This window comes from Colias philodice, chromosome 1 (assembly GCF_061535455.1).
Source record: "Colias philodice isolate Cphi_HAF_F1 chromosome 1, ilColPhil1 Martin Lab GWU primary, whole genome shotgun sequence".
NCBI classification, from domain to species: Eukaryota; Metazoa; Arthropoda; class Insecta; order Lepidoptera; family Pieridae; genus Colias; species Colias philodice.
Window position 1 is genome coordinate 5,996,510 of NC_143086.1, and position 16,857 is coordinate 6,013,366.

The 16,857-nt window shown below is 33.2% G+C and overlaps 1 protein-coding gene across 2 annotated transcripts in view; it reads left to right on the forward strand.

The window, feature by feature from the left end:
- Window positions 1-15,300: 15,300 nt before the first annotated feature.
- Window positions 15,301-16,857, forward strand: part of LOC149491139 (UNC93-like protein) — a 65,102-nt gene continuing 63,545 nt past the window's right edge. For both annotated transcript variants that reach the window (XM_089703591.1, XM_089703523.1), the window contains exon 1: window positions 15,301-15,540. The gene's annotated coding sequence lies outside the window, so the exon portion shown is untranslated. The remainder of the gene's footprint in view (window positions 15,541-16,857) is intronic.

Below are 16,857 nucleotides of genomic sequence, written 5' to 3' on the forward strand. Positions count from 1 at the left end.
CTCTATATGACATACCTAAATGTGAATTGATTGTATTTAATTATAATAATAACAATTATGTGTGTCAATAAAATGTATTGTGTGTCGTATTATTAGTTGGTGTAATAAAGATGTTAATCTAAATGAAAGCTTATTAAAATTAATTCATGTAGGATTTGAATTTTTACGTCTTCTATATAATTTATTTTTATACTACCACGCACGTCGCATACTTAATATCTGAAAATGAATTTAACCAGTGAAGTAATGGTGGCTTTTTAAATTTTAAACATGTAATCCTTTATATAAAGTTAATGTTTCTGACTTAGAATTATTTCTATATTATGCGAACTACTTAACTATAAATTGTAGGTATTACCTATGTGTATTAATTATTATTATCAATCAATACAATGTCTTAATGTTTGTGTCACAAAGGTCCTAGTTGCTTAACATTATATATTATGTATCTCTGTGTGACTTTATTCAATAAGTGTGACATTATATCATGGTATAAAGCATGGCAGTTGTAAACCATAATTTATTTGTTAGTTTTAGAATCGTGCATTTAAATAAATCTTATGCATATTGGTGATAGAATGATTCCTTACTAATAATATGCTATGTATGTCTGTTTGCCCTTTCATTCATTTAGCTCAAGTCGGAGACGGGAGAATGGTTGCGATGACGCTTACTTTAAAAATAATTTAACCCTAATTAAAATCAAATCGTGTAAAACGCTATAAATGTTTAAACTTAACTATAGACTATCTAATTTGCTATCTGGGCACTTTTGTAACAATGTATATAACTAGTTTTAAATTGTATGTCATTGGTCGAAGCACAAATGTCTTATCAATATTGAAATATGTTGATGTTAAAGGAATAACTTTCTGGATTCTTCGATGATGAATATACTCTCCATATGTAAAGGCAGAGGTGTAGTTTTAGAAAAGTATATTTTTCATCGTGGGTGTACTTGCGCTAAGGTGTAATATAAACCGTTTCTTTTGAGTTGAAGAGCATGTTGTTTAAACGTAAATGTTATATTCTATTACTGTTAGAATTGCATTAAATAGTTATTTTATACTTAGTCGTTTTTTCTTTTATAAATAAAACAATACCTTTATTTTATTTTTATTGCCTCTTTTTATTGCTTTTCTGCTAGCTTTTATGCTAGCTGGTAAAATATGCTTTATATTGTAAGTAGGTATATTTTTTATTTTATCTTTTAATTATATTTTATTTATATAACACTATTTATGAAGCAAATACTAGGAGAACCCTTTCCTAATCCTTCTCGAATATAACATTCCTATAGCAAAGCTTAACTTAGCGTTAAATTATAGATATCTGGCTTGGCAAACGTTGATCAGCCAGTAGCTACTCATAAGGTGTTATAGCGTAAATCTAAATAATAAATCCCATAACTAATATTTCATAAAAAAAAATCGGTCGACCCGTTTCCGAGGAGTACCCATGGTATCTATTTTTGTAAGAGATATTTTGTAATGGATTTCAGGCCATAATGTGAAAGCGAAACCGATGCCGGAAATCTAGTTATAATGAGCTATATTCTGCAAACCTCGCAGATTGTGATCAACAAAATCGACTTGCATGGAGATAAATTATTGCATAGAATAAAAATAACTTCCCAGTCACCCGTGATAGTGGTAACGACGAATGAAAATAAAATCATACAAGTAGAAATGGAATACTACTCATGGAAATTAACCATGCGATTGGGCTGAAAATAATATAATATAATATGAAACATGTTTCTACAAAAGTGTAGGACAAAATCTACATTATTAATTAATTATTAATCCGCCCGCGGCTTCGCCCGCGCAGTCAAAGAAAAACCCGCATAGTTCCCGTTCCCGTGGGATTTCCGGGATTGCGTCATTTTCCCGGGATAAAAAGTAGCCTATGTCCTTTCTCCGGTATCAAAATATTTCCATACCAAATTTCATGAAAATGGTTCAGTAGTTTAGGCGTGATTGAGTAACAGACATACAGACAGAGTTACTTTCGCATTTATAATATTAGTATGGATTACCATAGTCTATCAAATTCAGTAGACATGATTTTGTACAACGCCATCTATTCGTCATAAAGTACCCGAGTAGAGTTTAATTCTTCGTTGAACCAATAGATGTCGCCACGCATGTGATATTACTCTGCTATGCCAGTGCCACTCTGCAAGCCAAAAACTCGAAAACGGCTCGACTGATCCTAATTTTTAAATAACGTTTTTACTTTTTGAGCACAAGGATAGTTCTTATGAAGAGAATATAGAGATTCATATTAATTTAACTCTAATATCGAATATCTTATTACTTACTTGATATTATATTATACATATATATCGACTTATGAAGATTTTTCAGGAAAGCTAAACATTATACCTACCCATTTATCGGAATCCAAACTTTGGCAAGATTAAAAAATTATATCATGCATACTCGGGTCGGATTTATAGAAGTGTAACATAGTGCAAATTGCAATACCCCTTTGGAAGAGTACTCCTTCTTCACCAAGTCAAAGGCGTTGAAAGATATTTCATTTTAGCTACATAACAGTAGATACTAGATAAAAGGTATTATTTAGGTAGTTAACTAACTATAATAAAAGAGAGCTTTGCATGATAGTTATTTATTTTGTTAATTGTTAATTAAAAAAGCTACTCTTAAAATAGTTATTCATCTTCTTCTATCTGGGTAAGTTTCAAATTATATCATCAAGTTATTACGTAGGTACCTCAAAAAAATTCAAAGACTGATTGCTGAGCGAGGAGCTTTTCGAAGTATTTTCCGCGCGAGGCTGCACGCTCTGTGTAGACTCACCTTTCTGGACAATGGTTTTCCTAATTTAATACATAATAGGTTCTTTGGAAGTATCCTTTACGTACTTAAATCACGTCACATTTTCATGCGAGGAATTTGCTTCAGAAGAACTATGATTACGATTTTATAAGATTCGAAACCTATTTAGACTCGTAGGTACTTATGTACCTAGTTACATTCTAGCAGAGCTTTCTGATCGCAACGCAATGCCTAAGTAGAGCATTTTTCACGTGCTAACTATTCGAAAATTCCTCCAAATTTATAAGATTAAGACTTAACTAAAGCTTGCATAATGACAAAATCTAGGTATTCGTACACTAGGTACATAATATTATACAAAAATATTAGCAGTCATCTTATATCTTGTACAAATAAAACACAGCAAACAATTTCACCGACTACATAATACAATATACTGTACAAGTTGCTTTGGTCGAAACACGCAAAACGTAAAACAAAACTCGCATGCGATTCGATTATTTATCTCAATACGTACAAGGCGTGGCACTAAGCATTTATTCAAGCATTAGGTCCAAGATAGCAAGTATGCGGAAACAGAACGGGTCGTAGGCACGAGAATTAAAACCAGCAGATAGTACCAACATAATAATTTAAACTGAATGAGTGCGTTATAGTAATCCATTCAATAGCTAGTTCAATATTTCTTACATATAACAAACCTCTTGTGGTTTTCTGTAGAGATAAATCAATGCTTAAGTGTTCTTTCATTTAAATAACAGCTATGTAAATGCTATACAAGACCCTATAAACCAATGAATAGCCTTAAAACCATCGAGATATATGTACGTACGTAGTACATATATCTCGATGCTTAAAACTTTAGACGTAGATCAGACACACATCTATCTGTAAGGAATAAGAATCCGCAGCATGTTGCCGCAAATACTTCCGCACCTGTTAAGGTCTCGATCTACTAAGAAGTTGAAGTAGACCAAAAAAATATCATGGAATGGTATTGTTTGAAACACAAGAATGAACAAGGCGGTCGAAACAAAGATAGTGTCAGTAATGCTAGTTCACTGTTCAGTGTTCATATATAATTTGTAGTACCTATTTACCGCAATTGGCAAGTTGGTCTGCATAGCAATAATATTGCTATGCAGACCAACTTGCCTGGGGGCCGAGACGAACGTCAAAACGCCAACGAATAGAATACGCTATCGATATAAATTGACATAAGCGTATGATGTTTTGCCTAAGGATTTGGTCACCCTACCAACGACAACGACGACCACGAACAAAATTTTCATCCAGTCGCAATTAAATAAAATTGTGCAAAACACAATTAAAAATGAAATTTAACAATTTCCTGTCGTATTGGTGTTTGGAAAAAAAAATTTGAGATCAATGGATAAACAAACAAAACAAGGTTTTTCATAGAAACGGCGGCTCCTAGAAAAAAATGTATTTAACCTTTTTATAGATAATTAGATGATCTACAATTTTGGTTCAATTTGATTGTATGATAAACTTACTGTCTCGGCGAAAATCGCTAAAAACCCAATTTTTTTTTATTAATTGACCTCGAAATTTTTTATTTCCGAGTACCAGAATGACGGGAGATTTTAATATTGATTTTGAACAAATTTCGGCAAGATTGGAATTTTGGTCGTGGTCGTCGTCGTGGTTGGTAGTGTGACCGAACCATTACCAAAATGTCATGAACTTATGTCAATAATAATTATTAGCGTTAGCAGTTTCTATTCCATGGCGTTACGTACGTTTGTCTAAAGGCCCTGTCCAGAAACAACAACCGGGGAAACAAATTTACAACCTACATAACATGTTACCTTGTACAAAGAACTTCACTTCTCCAATATTCTTTTTAAATAAATAAAATTATTTTTTTCCGTAATGAATAAAACATATTATAGTTAATTCGTATCAATGATGTGTAGGGAATAAAACAAAAACATATCTTCAATGACAATTATTATTATGAGGAAAATTAGTTGATTCCGGAAAATAATAAATAATTAATTGATATGAAGGAAATGGCCTAAATATTTTCTTAACAAATCACAATTGTTGGGAATGTATCGAATCAATATCGTATTCAAACAGGTATTTTAATATTATCCTTATTTTAATAAGGTTATAAGTTCTTAATTTTTCTAATAATATACCTAATTTCCTAATCTCACCGGTTAAAAATTTAACCACTGTACCAAGGAGGCGGTCAAACGTTGATTACAACTGAATAAATATGTTCACAAAAATTTGCCATCAAATTATGTAAAAAAAAATATTATAATATGAACTATTAGGTATATAAACAAGATATCGTTGAACATACAAGAGGTTTTCGGCCGTTCCTCTTAACTTTTTTAGGTTTTGTGAATATTTGTTTTACAATAAACTATGAGATGTATATAAATAGTGCTTACCTTTCGATAACTGACGCAAATACTTGAAAAAATTCTTAAATGTAAAACGGTACAATATCTTACATGACTTGTTTATGAGCCAAGGGAAAACTGATAAAACAAGTGAATAAAAACAGTATAAATTATTCTGTTAGTAGGTATTGTTCAATGTTCATGTAGTTGATTATATTTAACAAATAAAAAGTAAAAAAAATCGCTATGAATTTAAATTTATGTCGTTTCTGGGAATTTAATTTAAAAAAGAATACCTAGGTATGTATCTATCAAAAAAATGTACATACAAATACCTTAAAGATACATAGTTATTGTAATTAAAATTACTGTGTAGTAGGTAGGTACGTATAAAAATATACACTGTACATAACTACAATTCTGAAAAATTCTGTAAACTCATAGCCCATGAGCACAGATCACAGAAGATCTCTATGCCCATGAGTCATAGGGAACTATAGGAACGTAGGAATACTAAATTATCTTCAACTAGCTTACCGCCCGCGGCTTCGCCCGCTTTGTCTAAAACCTAATAAATTATATACTAAAACCTCCCTCTAAAATCACTACCTATTAAAAAAAACCGCATCAAAATCCGTTGCGTAGTTTTAAAGATTTAAGGATACAAAGGGACATAGGGACAGAGAAAGCGAGTTTGTTTTATACTATGTAGTGATATTAGATATCGAGTGGAAATGGCTTTTAGAAAGAAAAGTTACAACGTAATTAATTTGTAAACGTGTCAATGTTATTTCTTTCATATTTCTGGTAGACTGGGTACCTACAGATGTGCCAATTTTCCACTGCCATGCCACAAGCATGTTTTTAAAAGAAAATTATACATTTTTTTTGTACAACTACGTTGTTATAGTGGTTTACTAATGGGTGCCTATTAAAAAAATGTCAATCACAATGGACACCACCATAAAGGCCAAGTGCAAGTGCAAGCGAGTTCATGGGTTCAGTAGGGGAAGTTTAAATGCACCTTAATCTTAAACCACCCTTTAGTGTAAATTTAACAAAGTATTAACAAACTTTTTTTTACACTCATCAAATTATAAACAGTCTATGATATAAGTATTATATTCATCCCAGTTGTATGAAATTCGAGGGCACCTGGTGATCTGTGATACCGGTTATAACCCATTTCAAACACCCAGCTCCTCCAACTCCAGCTAAATGTTTGATAATTTTGTATGCATGTTGATTAATTTATGTGATTGGGAATTGTGAGGAGAAATAAATAAATGATTTGATTTGATTTGAAATACTAATGGCGGCTACCACAGGGGCACTCTTAGTGGTTCATTCACATCTTCATGTAATAAATAATAACGCCACAACTCTGCTATGAGCATGCATATGTCTTGGCATCTCAAAGCAAAAAAAGAAATACATATTTTAATTGTTACAGCCGTACTCAGAAAATATGGCACAATCGTACCAACGCAAGAAGCATTGTTCTGCACATAGATTATTATAGATATGTAACTATGCAGAACCATAGAAAAGTTCAGTTAAGTGGTATAATAATTTAATTAACTCCAACAACTTCCGGTAGGCCTTGACCAAACCCTTTATTATCGCAACATGAAAATATGTTTACACGAGTCGCTTTGAAAGGAAAAAATTTACGCTTATTCGTAAACATGCATCAGTTTCGGGACATTGACCATGCCCTGGGAACGAACCTCGTTACAGATGTCTATAATATTTCACAGCGGAAGCGACATGATTATTGTAAATTAAAAGGACGTTAGTGTAATCGTATCATCTGTAAAACTCATTATGACTAGCGGACGTGTAGCCTTGCAATTCATAATGATTTCATTCAGCAATGCACTTTACTCTGAAACCTTACTAATCTTCCGCAAACACTGGGAACCTTTAAATTCAGTCACGTACTTCTATCCCAATAAAATCTTTAATCTTAATGCGTTTCGTGAAGGTTTTCCAGATTCATCTAAGGGCACTTCTTGAAAATAAGTCTATATCTTTGACACTGACCTTATACTTGAGTTTGCAAATCTGTAGGATTCATTTTTGTCACGATCGAATTAAACGCAACCCTGAAAATCGGTTATGGTTTTTGGAAGACTTATCAGTTATCTTGACTCTTCATTTAATTTATATGTATTTTAGTTGAAAAAAATAAGAGCTTTTTATACTTATCCAACATAAACTGCTCTGCCCTACTCCTATCCTTTACATAATTTCTCTCTGTACAACCGGTTGTGTGGAAGAAATCGCTATTTAGCGATAAGGCCGCCGTTTGTTACAATGTATCCTAGATTAAGTCTCAATGTGTAATTTTTTCAGAGCAATAAAGTATAAATAAATAAATAAACGAAAAATTATAAAAATATTTTTTTTCTTAAGATAACTTAACCCTTAAATAATATACAGACTGAAAATTAACATGGACAATGGAAATTCAAAAAGCACGAATTAGAGCTTAAATATTATGTAGATGTAATGACGTTTAGTCCATTGAATGAGTCCCTCCAAAGGGGGTCTAGAGTGCGCGAGTTAGTAACGTAAGATGTTTCTTCGGAAACATGTCAAGTGTCCCTAGGTAATAAACATACTAAAACCCCGGGACACTAGGAGGAGCCCCGGAGTGGAGGGAGGGGGGAAATGGGTCCATTTTTTCATTTTTCGCTTAAATTTAAAAAACGGTACATGTTAGAGAAAAACTTTCAAGGAAAAGTTGAAAGGCCATAAAATTATCTACAAGTTGTACCTCAATCATTTTTTCCTATATCCTACCGTTTCTGAGTTATACGCATTAAAAAATGATTTTGGCTCAAACAATTTCCCCATACTACACATCAATCGATCAAAAAATATTTCTTTCTTCCAAAAAACTCAAATGTGCAACTTGTGACCGGTACTGATAGATTGCTCTTAATTAGGTCTATAATTGGTAAAATAAACACATTCCTCCATGGAAGCCTTTAGGAGGAATCGATTGTCAAAATATTATATTAGGGTAGTTTGAGTTACTGAACTTGATCTTTTAATTTTTTTCTTCCAAAAAACTCAAAAGTGCAACTTGTGACCGGTACAGATAGATTGCTCATAATTAGGTCTATCATTGATAAAAATACTAGATTCCACCACGGAGGCGTTTACGGGGAATTGAATTTTATTAGGGTAGTTACGATACTTGAACTTTATTTTTTTTCTTCGAAAAAACTCAAAAGTGCAACTTGTGACCGACACCGATAGATTGCTCATAATTAGGTCTATCATTGATAAAAAAATCAGATTCCACCATGGAGGTATTGAATATTATTAGGGTAGTTACGATACTTGAACTTTTTAACTAACTACACTAATAAAATTCAATTTCCCGTAAACGCCTCCATGGTGGAATCTGGTTTTTTTATCAATGATAGACCTAACTATGAGCAATGTATCGGTACCGGTCACAAGTTGCACTTTTGAGTTTTTTGGAAGAAAAAAAATAAAAAGTTCAAGTATCGTAACTACCCTAATAAAATTCAATTCCCCGTTAACGCCTCCGTGGTGGAATCTAGTATTTTTATCAATGATAGACCTAATTATGAGCAATCTATCTGTACCGGTCACAAGTTGCACTTTTGAGTTTTTTGGAAGAAAAAAATTAAAAGATCAAGTTCAGTAACTCAAACTACCCTAATATAATATTTTGACAATCGATTCCTCCTAAAGGCTTCCATGGAGGAATGTGTTTATTTTACCAATTATAGACCTAATTAAGAGCAATCTATCAGTACCGGTCACAAGTTGCACTTTTGAGTTTTTTGGAAGAAAAAAATAAAAAGATCAAGTTCAGTATTTCAAACTACCCTTATATAATATTTTAACAATCGATTCCTCCTAAAGGCTTCCATGAAGGAATGTATTTATTTTACCTATTATAGACCTAATTAAGAGTAATCTATCAGTACCGGTCACAAGTTGCACTTTTGAGTTTTTTGGAAGAAAAAAATAAAAAGATCAAGTTCAGTAACTACCCTAATCAAAATTCAATTCCCCGTAAACGCCACCGTCGTGGAATCTGGTATTTTTATCAATGATAGACCTAATTATGAGCAATCTATCTGTACTGGTCACAAGTTGCACTTTTGAGTTCTTTTGGAAGAAAAAAATAAAAAGATCAAGTTCAGTAACTCAAACTACCCTAATATAATATTTTGACAAACGATTCCTCCTAAAGGCTTCCATGGAGGAATGTGTTTATTTTACCAATTATAGACCTAATTAAGAGCAATCTATCAGTACCAGTCACAAGTTGCACATTTGAGTTTTTTGGAAGAAAGAAATATTTTTTGATTGATTGATGTGTAGTATGGGGAAATTGTTTGAGCGAAATTCATTTTTTACTGCGTATAACTCAGAAACGGTAGGATATAGGAAAAAATGATTGAGGTACAACTTGTAGATAATTTTATGGCCTTTCAACTTTTCCTTGAAAGTTTTTCTCTAACATGTACCGTTTTTGAGATTTAAGCGAAACATGAAAAAATGGTCCCATTTCCCCCCTCCCCCCACTCCGGGGCTCCTCCTAGTGTCCCGGGGTTTTAGTATGTTTATTACCTAGGGACTCTTGACATGTTTCCGAAAAAACATTTTACGTTACTAACTCACGCACTCTAGAACTTTTTATTCAATGGACTAGTTATTAGCTAACTTTAAAAGCTCCAAAACACCGATAGATAACTATATAGAAATGATTTGCAACACACATAGATATTAAATTAAGCCAATGACAATCATTCACTATTATCATGATATCATTCGTGTATAAATGGATAGATTTTTATGCGGCCGTTTATCAAGAGAATCGTAAGGTTAATCCGACACAGCTTCGGTTTTTATTGGTGTTAATTAAAAATTAATTAACGTGCGAACCGAAATGATCCCGTACCAACTGCAAATTGCAATTGCAATGATCTGAACAATTATTTCACATATTTATATGATATATCTATTGATATAGGAAGAAATTTAACTGTTGGATAGATTATATTGTTATTCAATGCCGTACAATTTAAACATTTGTTATATGTTGTTAAGTATACAAACATCTCCTAAATATGTAACATATTGTGTATCTTATAACTTATTGTTTATCTATTAAAAAATAAATTTGAAATGTTTATATTGTAATCTAATTGTAAGTGCTCGTGAAAGAGTTTATAAATCCTATTATATGATAAAAACGAAGTCAAGATGTTTGTGGAATTATTAAAAAAACAAATCTATTGTGTTACCTACCTTCTCATTACAGTTCTCCTTCTGCTTTAGTTCTTATGTTTCTCATTTTTGGTTCGTATAAATCGTAATCAAATTGAATATTGCGTCATTAAGAAAATCTCTTTAAATGCAGAATCATTAAAAACTTCTATGACAAATACAGTTATTAGGAAAAACTTACGTGACATCTATTTTGCTATTCAGATAAATAATATAAATTCCCAAACAAATCCTATTTTTAACGTCTTTGTATTTTATGAATTGCTTGCAGTTTTTCCAAGTATCTTTATCTAAAGTATGTACTACCAAGTTCAGTGGCTATTAACATTGTTTCTCAAACCCATTTCGTAGATAACAGATTTACCCGTAGGTATTGCGTTTGAAATAATTCTAAGTTTTTTTGCCAAATCTAGACTTGTATAATAGACAAAATTTAGCAATGCAAGTGTCACTATAGTTTAGTCTACGGTAACATAATAAGTTTTAAGTGAGCCAAGGTCATTCGTCTACATATTTTATTTATTGGAAAATAATTATAATTGATTGCGTTAAGTAGGTATTCTAGCTAACTGAGACTTAGAGTTTTAATTGAATAACTGTTCATTTTCATAGTGTAGAATTTAATTTGCATTTTCATATTATAACTTATAGACCGGGAGATACTGACACAAAATTTCGAGTCATTTGGAACAGGATGGCGGCTCTACAGGGGTCTTAGTACGCAATGACAAAAAGAAAAACGATGGCGTGAACGCTGGTACCGGCGGCTTAGTCGCGTGGGCGTTGGTCGAACTCGTCGGAAAATAGCGAAAGTCAAACGATTTGTAACAGTATGGCACTTATTTTTCCTGTAAGTTTGAGGATCAACGAATATAAATACAAAATTTCAAAGATCTAGGTGTTGGAAATCTTCACTTATATAAATTAATACTAAATTAATTTTTCAAGTATGACAGCACTTTTTCCCCCTACTAGAAGTATGGCAAATATAATAATGGTCACATTTTATCAAATACTCTCCAAAAATCCAAATGCAATACTGGTACAAAAAGTTTGGCGAAATAAAAATTTTTTGCAGATTTTCGGTGGTATGGCGACCATTTGGAATCGTCCGAAAAGTATGGCATGGCGATTTTCGTAAATGGCTGTACGACGATAGTTACCTGTGCAAAAGTTAGCCTGGTACAAATGGTTGAATGATTGTTTTATTTAAATCAAGACATTCGCGTCGGTATGGCGGGCTGTAAGTCACACCGGAAAAGTATGGCATGACACTACCGCCTACTACTTTTTTATGGGCTATCGGTAAATTCTAAAATTTTTGTGTTACAAATCGTTTGACTTTCGCTATTTTTCCGACGAGTTCGACAAACGCCCACGCGACTAAGCCACCAGTACCAGCGTTCACACCATCATTTTTCTTTTTGTCATTGCGTACTAAGACCCCTGTAGAACCGCCATCCTTGTTACAAATGACTCGAAATTTTGTGTCAGTATCTCCCGGTCTATTAATTATTCTAAATTCCGAATTCTATTGCTATGTCAAAATTTTTAACGAACATTAGTTTACTATATTAGGTATAGGTATTTTATTATGCTTACCTACCTGTTTGCAAATTAGTTAACTTATGGCATGCTTATATTTCCGGGTTTGGCTTGAAATAATATATTGTATAATACATATCATTCCAAAATTACATGTATTGTGTCATAAGTACAATAAATACTAGACAATAAGAACTGACCGGACCGTATTATTGATTGTCTAACACGAACTCGTAAGAATTAGTTTCACAGCTGTGCAATATCTATAACAATTCGTATTGAGACTCATTGTTACTAAAGTTTTATAATATTTATTATTTATACATTTCTGGCATTGAGGTCTTCAACAGGAGTATGTTGTAATGATGTGTGATATTCTTGAAATAATTCATGCACCATTTTAGTGTGGTCAATATTTCTCAACGGATTAGACCATAAACAATTAATGAGTACGAATACAGCTAATATAATTAATAATTAAAGGAAAATATATTATTATATAAGGTACTAGAGATGATTTAATTTAATTAACATTTGATTAGATTTGAATTTTAATCGAATATTTAGATTGTAAACCAATAACAAATATTTACACTAATAGATATAAACAACAAATAAGCTGTATCATATTATATGATACCTATAGTCGAATATATCTCCTAATCTACACTTGATTTAGAAAAATTAAGAATCTGGAAAGTTCTCGAATAGTGAATACACACCACGATAAAGACGATCATAAAGAACAAACAACTTGATGAAGACAGACCGTTAATCGGTTGTTTTAGAAATATCTTCAGGCGGCCTATTATCTGTTGTGAACTTGTAGCTGAATGAATTGATGAATAAGTTATGTTATTGAAAATAATATAAAACATGGGACGGCTCATCTCGCATCCGTGATTGATCGATTACCTATCATAACGCGCATGGTAGTGATTAACTTTCTCTACATTACCAGATTCTCATCCTTGACTATGTATAGGCACTCCAATTCTCCCAAGCAATACGCACATGACAAATGAAAAATAAAAAAGAAAGATAGTGCGGTTAAAAATATTTGGCATATCTACCTGAAAAACTTAAGATTTAACAATACTTTTATCTTTTTCCCGTCATTTCGTTCTTCTATTCCAAAGCACTTGGGTGATTATAATTATTAATAATTATATTAATTAAGAACTATGCCGAAAAAAAGAAAGAAAGAAAAAATAAACTTTTCTTTCTTTCTTTCAAAAGTATGTTGAAAAAAGTTTATTTTTTCTTTCTTTCTTTTTTTACCTAAGGAATACATATTTTTTAAGTAAAGAAAAATCATGTACGTACGTAAATTTATGTAGGTACTACGTTGTATTCCTCGTGTTTAGGCTAAGAGCTATATCCTTACAAGGGATCTTTTTATCGACTATACAAATCTATCCAAATATATTCAGCAATTCAGAGGCATAAACATAACAAAACGTTCAGACTGATTTTAAACCATGTTCCATTGTGGAAAATATTATCATTAGAATCTAGCTTAAAGTTGAAAAATAATGAATGACTTCATTCACTTCCAAGTCTAAATGATACTTAGTTTGAACTACATAGAATAATCTATTTTTAGGCTCAAGTTAAATACTAGCGAACATGACGGCCGCAAATCGCATCGCTTTGATAAAATGAATTTTCTTGCTTCTTGCATTCGCTCTATTTGAAACTGTAAAGATGACTAATATGTTTGTTGTGTTCGTTTTGAGTATTACTCATGATTAAGAAATTAATTGTATTTTTCCAGTGAGCCGCTTACAAGATAAGCGGTCCCTCTGAAGGACTATTGAGAGGAATTATTTATAGTTACACGTATTTGGCACTTTATTAGTATTTTGTACCGGGATAAAAACCAGTACATACCCACTACATATTTTAATCCTTGCTGTTTACGTGCATATTCTATCTATGCTATAATTTCAGCCAATAGATTCAGTAGTTTACGAGTGAAAAAGTTAATTTAGATTAATAAAAAAATCCAGATTTACCTATAACATTAATAATAAATTATAGAATGGCGTTATATTTGTCAGTTCAACAGGATAATGTTATAAAAAATAGCAGTTACAAGCAAAACGGATATCAGTTTTGATAAAATCTTGTTTTATTATCTATGTAAATTGCAGTTTTCAAGTTAACCTCGTCAATGAATATAATATTGGGATTAATCAAATTTTGTGAGAAAATGTTATTTAGTGAATTATAGGCATACTTTTGATTATTTGTGCATTTATGTTTAGTTTAAATGTTATGAGAATATATTTTTATGATATGATAATTAGGTACTGCTTGTTCGGAAAATGTTTTGTGTGAAGTATTCTGATTATCCTATTCTTAAATAATACTTTTAATGAAAAGCTTGATTAGAGATAAGGAAAATGTTAAACATATCGCACGCAAATGTTAATTCCTTCGTCTTTAAATTTATGTTTGCGTGCGTCGTACACACTGAATTATTGTGTATAATATACTCGTATATATTATATTATCTGAACCTTAAGAATATTTATCACAGATGCAAATTTATATTTTCACATTAATTATTATTGACTTTTAGCATAATCATGGATTTGAAAAGGTAGTATGATTGTTTAGAAAGATGCCTTCTTGAAAAAAGTTTCCGATAATTACTCCGATAAGAAATCATATGCATATCAATATGGTATCAATGGGTTTGTAGAGATAGGTCTTGATGAATGAATTCAGTTAGTATTGAGTCCATAATATTAAAGATAATACATAAGATAATACATACAAATCAATTTAAAATATTTAAAAAGCAGCTGTCGTACCTACATAATAATAAGGTCTACAATAATTGTGTACTGAAAGGGCTGGGCAAGATGTGGAAATGGGATAGAGATAATAATTATTTCTACACAACAATCACCCGTAACCTGGTATTATTTAGCTTGAACTGCTTTTCGCCATACAATACCCGATGGTTTCTAGTTGAACACCGGATTTATATTTCTTGGAATCACCCAACGTAATATCACTCCATAACTTGTAAGCTTAGTTCAGGGTGTTGTATTAAACTTTTATTGTGACCGAGTCGTTTGTAGTAACATTATCTATGTTTTTAAACTTCCGATGCTACTGTTGCCCTATTGCACAAGTTTAGTGATAATCGCCGTAGCCTTTGTTTAGCTCGTTGTGCGATTAGCTTAATCGCGTTTCAGCGGAGTGAAGAAGATCGAGGGCTGCAGCGGCGGCCGCGGGGTGCGCCCGCGCAGCCACAACATAAAGTGGCCCCCGCGCGCGCGGCCTTCAGTACCACTTGCGACTTGCGGCTGCCAATACGCCTCCGCGACGCCCACTCTCGCACTGCTACCACGAGCGTCAACACGCGAGTGTTCACTTTTGAGCGAGTTGCGCACCCTTTCTCTCACGCAGTGTAATCGTGCTTCGGTACGTGAATGCAAAACCGGACTACTCTCTTGACACGAGCCAGAAAGGAATCCACAGCAATTCGGACCTCTCACATATTTTTTAGGGTGAGTACTTTTAACGTATGCAGATGCGACTGTTTTGCTTTGCGAGTTCGATTCAAGAGGTTTCGGCGGCTTTCCGATGCCGATCGACTGCAAATAAATTGCAGTCTTACGTTGGCGTATCGCGGAGACTCGGCCCTTTCTTTTATCGGGTCGCGATCGACGTCGCGTCGTACTGTTAAGGTTAACAGCTTTGACGGCCTAACTATTTGTAATAGACCGGGAGATACTGACACAAAATTTCGAGTCATTTGTAACAGGATGGCGGTTCTACAGGGGTCTTAGTACGCAATGACAAAAAGAAAAACGATGGCGTGAACGCTGGTACCGGCGGCTTAGTCGCGTGGGCGTTAGTCGAACTCGTCGGAAAATAGCGAAAGTCAAACGATTTGTAACAGTATGGCACTTATTTTTCCTGTAAGTTTGAGGATCAACAAATATAAATACAAAATTTCAAAGATCTAAGTGTTGGAAATCCTCACTTATATAAATTAATAATAAATTAAGTTTTCAAGTATAACAGCACTTTTTCCCCCTACTAGAAGTATGGCAAATATAATAATGGTCACATTTTATCAAATACTCTCCAAAAATCCAAATGCAATACTGGTACAAAAAGTTTGGCGAAATAAATTTTTTTTGCAGATTTTCGGCGGTATGGCGACCATTTGGAATCGTCCGAAAAGTATGGCATGGCGATTTTCGTAAATGGCTGCACGACGATAGTTACCTGTGCAAAAGTTAGCCTGGTACAAATGGTTGAATGATTGTTTTATTTAAATCAACACATTCGCGTCGGTATGGCGGGCTGTAAGTCACACCGGAAAAGTATGGCATGACACTACCGCCTACTACTTTTTTATGGGCTATCGGTAAATTCTAAAATTTTTGTGTTACAAATCGTTAGACTTTCGCTATTTTTCCGACGAGTTCGACAAACGCCCACGCGACTAAGACACCGGTACCAGCGTTCACACCATCATTTTTCTTTTTGTCATTGCGTACTAAGACCCCTGTAGAACCGCCATCCTTGTTACAAATGACTCGAAATTTTGTGTCAGTATCTCCCGGTCTATAAATATTCCTGACGCAAAAATATTGCGGACACCGCGCGCGGTTTAAAACCGCACATTTATATTTTCCTCGAGAGGATTTATTTGTAAGTACATTTTTACGTGTCCCGCTGCGAAAAGCAGTTCTCGATTCGATGCGTATGTTTGATTCTTTTGTCCGCGCGTTATTCACTTGCGACAGGTACGAAAAACAAAAACCTAACATAATAACACTTAGTACACCGTGAACGACTTGGATCGTTGTAAC